The sequence below is a fragment of the Tupaia chinensis genome, unplaced genomic scaffold (assembly GCF_000334495.1).
Source record: "Tupaia chinensis unplaced genomic scaffold, TupChi_1.0 Scaffold139585_1, whole genome shotgun sequence".
Classification (NCBI taxonomy): domain Eukaryota; kingdom Metazoa; phylum Chordata; class Mammalia; order Scandentia; family Tupaiidae; genus Tupaia; species Tupaia belangeri.
The window spans coordinates 168480-174001 of NW_006199468.1; positions in this window are offsets into that span (position 1 = coordinate 168480).

The window sequence follows — 5522 nt, forward strand, 5'->3', positions numbered from 1 at the left end:
GGAAAGAAAAGATGGAATGCAAAGTCACTTGTTTTCAGATGTTAATCAGCTGATGATGTGAGAACAACTGGCACTATGTGATTTCTCTGATCTTTTAAACACATGTGACTTCCTTTAACCCAATACTGCTTTGCAGTAATGATAACAGCACATAGCTAATGTGTTCATGTGTTAATTGCCTTCATTGCTATGCAAATGAAACTCATGGAACTGCATTTTTGCATGTGTCTAAAGGTCACCATGTTTGTTCAGATTGGCCTCTCTTCACAGCGTGACCACTCTTCACATAAGGAAGGTGATTTCTCACTTTCCTTCTCCCTGAATCTCTCCAGCTTGCACCTTATGGCAAAAATCTAAAAAAAAAAGGAAAAAGAAAAAAAGAGAGAGAGAAAGAAGAAAGAAAGAAAAAGAAAGAGGAAAAGAAACAAAGAAAAAGAAAGAGAAAAAAGAAGAGTCTAAATTCTTTTTTTTCTTTTTTTTTTGGAGAGATTTTTTGCTATAGGGCGCGTATGCTTGCCAGACAGACAGAGAGAGACAGAGAGACAGAAAGTGAGAAATCACCCCCCGGGGAGGGGGGGAATGGTCATGCCCAATCCCTTCTGCTCCATTCTCCTCTCGGGATCTTGGGTACACACATACGTGCGCCCGGCGTGAGTTTTAAGCCACTGGGTCCGGGACAGGAACCGCGGTCGACTACGTGGGAGTCCAGCGACATAGCCATTATGCTAACTGCTGGTTCCCGAAAGTGGCTAAATTCGAAAGTAAGGAAGCAGGAGGACCCCATGATCACCTAGAATCACTTTGCTTAATATATTTTTAAAAATTTAATTCCATTTGTTGTTATTATTTTTTATTTGACCAGAGAGAGAGAGAAAGGGAAAGCAAGAAAGCAAGCCTCCAGGACACAAACTGTGATTGTGTGAGAATCCAGTGCACTTAACCACCACACCACCTGTCAGCCCCACATTGCTTAATCTGAATCTTAAAGGAAGGGTGGTGACAGTGAGTCTGAGAGGTAGAGGAGGCTTGTATTTGGGCAATAAGGATGCTCATAAAACTAAAACTCAAGGAGTCTAGGTAGTGTCTTCAGCTATTTCAGAAAGCCACAAGATATGCTGATGTTTTATTTCTGTATAGCCCTGACTTGGATAGACCAGAATGTTCTGTTTTCAAGAAAAACTGGATCATTTGGGGATTCTATCAGTGTCATTAAAGTATTTGTTAACAAATGTGACTTTTTTTTTAGAGGTTTTTGCTATAGGGCACGTGCGCTCGCCAGACAGACAGAGAGAGACAGAGAGACAGAAAGCGAGAAATCACCCCCCAGGAGGGATGGCCACACCGCAATCCCTTCTCCTCCATTCTCCTCTCGAGATCTTGGGCACACACGCACACGTGCCCGGCATGAGTTTAAGCCACCGGGTCTGGGACACGAACTGCGGTCAACTACTTGGGAGTTCAGCAACATAGTCATTATGCTAACTGCTGATCCCACCAATGTGACATTTTGACATGAGTGACCCTGTTTGGTCTGGTCTATTGGTGCTTTGAACACAGGACCTTAGCATAAAACAATGGCCTCCTGCAATGTTTGTTTAATATTGTAGGAAATGAGTATCTGAGAATGCCCTTAGGAAATAAATCTGTTTCATTTCTGTTAGGCTGGAGACCTGGGTAGCTTGGATGTGAGGGCTGGACGTCATGCCATAGCTGGCTGATGCAACCTGGATCAAGTCTGTCATCAGACCTGCACTGCACTCAGATCTAACCTGGATATAGCACATGGGGCTCTACTCTGCACACAACACTCTACTCTGCACATGGAGCTCTACTCTGCATATGGCATCAGACCTTACATGGCATAGTAGTCTGAAAAAAAAATCCCTAAACTATTTCCATACATGGACTGTTTCTACCTCTAAGACACTTCCCTTCTCTATACCCTTATACAAATTGCTAAACTCCGCCTTAGGGCGTGACTTCTCTGGCTCCTTCTCTCTTTCTCTGTCGGGCCAGTGAAACTTGCCTGGGAACACTCCCAATAAAAGCTCTACATTTCTATTTTCTTGCGTGGTCAGCCCATTCCTTACAATTGTGTTTACCCAGGGCTGGACATTGTGTTTACCCAGGGCTGGACATTGTGTTTACTCAGGGCCGGACATTTCATAGTTCAGGGTCTGAGATTTTTAAGAGCTGACAAGTTCAGGGACTTCCACAGGGCTGACCATGGTTTGAATCTCAGACCTGGCAATTTGAAAATCATGTTGGGTGTGTGTGCATGTGTGCCCAAAATTCCATCCAGGAGGAGGATGGAGGAGAAGGGATTGCAGCATAGCCTCCCCCTGGGAGATGGTTTCTCCCTTTCCCTCTCTCTGTTTTTCTCCAGTGAGCACATGCCCCCTATGACAAAAACCTAAAAATAAAAATGGTGGGGGGATCAGCACATGGCATAATGGTTATGTCATTGGACTCCCATGTAGTAGACCACATTTCTAGTCCTAGACCTGGCAACTTGAAACTCATGCCAAGTGCATGTGCCTGCATGCTCAAAATCTGGAGAAGAGAATGGAGGAGAAGGGATTGTGGCATGGTTGTTAACCCCCCCCCCACCCGAGGGGAGTGATTTCTCACTTTCTGTCTCTCTGGTTTGTGCACGCACCCTATAGCAAAAAATAACAACAACAAAAACTCTTTCTAAAAAAAAAAATGGTGGGAGATACACATTGCTGCTGGGAGCATATCAGTAGAACATGTGTTTCTGACTGTGTATGTGTGGGGACTGTGGATTAGAAATAAATATAAAATAAACACACAAAGATGTAAAAGTATAAAAAAGCAAGGATTGGGTGAGCTTGACTTCTCTGATGGAGAAAACTGCGACCCCAAACAGATCTCTGGTTTGTTATTTTATAGGGCAGAAAATGGAGGAAGAGGAAATGGAATGCAAAGCCAGTTTTTTTCAGATGTTAACTGGCTGATAATGTAGAATGACTGGCGCCATGTGACTTCTCTGATCCTTTTTTTTTTTTTTTGAGAGGTTTTTGCTATAGGGCATGTGCGCTCACCATAAAGACTGAGAGACAGAGAGACAGAAAGTGAGAAATCGCCCCCCCCGGGGGGGGGGGCCACCCACACAGTTAAATCGCCCCCCCCGGGGGGGGTGGCCACACCACAGTTTGTTCTCCTACATTCTCCTCTCGGGATCTTGGGCACACATGGACATGTGCCCAGTGAAAGTTTAAGCTACCCGGTCTGGACTTGAACCACAGTCAGCTACGTGGGAATCCAGCAACATAGCCAGTACACTAACTGCTGGTCCTGATTTCTCTGACCTTTTGGGGCTGATTCTATTTATGTGTTTATTTACAGTCATTCCTTGTACATCAATACAGTATACAAAATTAGATTTTCCACCCAGAATACATTGTATATTGGCTCAATCAAGGATATTACCATACATATTATCATCAACAAATAATTTCCTATTTCTTGTTTCTTGTTGGGGCTGATTCTGATAAACACACTTTACTCTCTTTAAGCTGATACTGCTTTGCAGTATCAATAACAGCACACAGCTAGCATGTTCATATGTTAATTGCCTCCATGCCATGCAAATAAAGCTCACAGAACTGTGTTTCTGCATGTGTCTGAAAGTCACCAGGTTTGCTCAGAAGGGCTGCTCTCCACAAACTGCATCAGTAACCATCCAACATTCTCTGTGAAGGTGAGACCACAGGGCAGCAGAGCACGGGGGAGAAGGGCATTTATATACTTCTAGACTGGGAGTAGAGGGGAGGACAGTTCAACTATGAAGGTTTCCCTGCTGAGGATCTCTCCACTTACCCTGTTCCAGAGTAGCCCAGGACAGATGGCCGGCCCTCCCACTACACCCCAAGAGGCCCTCTTCAGTGTGGCTCCTCTGCCCTCCCTGCAGCCCCTTCCCTGACAGTCTGAGAAGGCAGAACTTTCCTGCACTGACCTCCATGGTCAGTGAGATGCTGAGACAGGATGGGAGGTGTGGCTGGAGTTCCCGTGACACCATGGCTGGTCAGGACAATCACCTCCCTCATCCCCCACTCTGTACTGCTTCTCACCAGGGTCTCCCCAAGGCCATGCCTATGGGGATGACTTCCTTGAGCACAGTGACAGCAGGTGTTAGACTCCTCTCTGCAGAGGTGGTGGAGACCTTTACCAATGTGATGTTCAAGTCTTCCTTGCTCTGAGTTGATTCACCCAAATCTCCTTCCTTCTTAGAGCTTCTCATGTCTCTCAGCCTTCCCCTCTTCTTCTAATCTTAACTCTGTCCCAGACTCTTCATTGTCCATTGCTCAGTATCTCCCACCACATCCTCCTCATGATTTTACCCCTTAAGTCATTTGAAGAATATGGCAGCAGGAGGCAGTAAGTGAAGGATTTCTTCTTTTGTGGTGCAGGATGTAGGGAACTACTAGTTGCAAAACTTTGCCCACTAGAGGGAGACTTACTCTCAATAAAGAAAACTAGATATGAAATTTGTTGAGAAGTAGTGGAGCCACTAGCTTGTTTATATAGCTTTCGTATTGTAGCCAACTCACTCTCTTTTTAATTACTGGAGAGCACATGCATTCACTAGAGAGAGAGAGAGAGAGAGCACCCTCCTCCCCCACCCAGAGGGGTATGGTCATGCCAGAATCTCTTTCCTCTGGTTCCCCATCCACTTGGTGAGTTTCTCAAACCTAAGGGGATGGGATTCAAGCCATGATTGGCCATATGGAATCCAGTTTCTTACACATAGTGCTCGACCACTGTGTTATGGGCCAGTCCTATCTCTCTCTCTTTTTTTTTAAAGAGATTTTTGCCATAGGGTGTATGGGCTAACCAGAGAAACAGAGAAGCAGAAAGCAAAAAATCATTCACCAAGAGGGATGGCCACACCGTAATCCCTTCTCCTCCATTGTTCTCTTGGGGTTGTGGGCACGCACACATGCATGGCGTAAGTTTAAAGCTACTGGGTCCAGGTCTGGGACTTGAACTGCTGTCAACCCTGTTGGAAGTACAACACCTTAACCAGTATGCCATCTGCTAGTCTTGCCTATCTCTTCTTTAAAAACATTTTGGGGGCCAGCAAGGGGTGTGGTAGTTAAGGGCGCTGGACTCCCGCATGACTGACCATGATTCAAGTCCCAGATCTGACTGCTTTCTCAATTTCTTTCTCTCTCTCTCTCACTCTGTCCCTCTCTGGTCAAATTAAAATGAATAAATGAAGTTGGGACCAGCAGGTGGTGTGGTGGTTAAGGTGCTGGACACTCCCTCATGGCTGACCAGGGTTCGAGTCCTGAATCAGGTGGCTTGCTTTCTCACTTCCTCTCTCTCTCACTTTCACCCTCTGTCTCTCTCTGGTCAAATTAAAATAATCAATAAATAAGTAAAAATAAAATAAATAATTTTTTTGAGAGATTTTCACTGTAGGGCGCGTGCACTCGCCAGCCAGACAGAGAGAGACATAGAGACAGAAAGCGAGAAATCACCCCCTGGGGGGATGG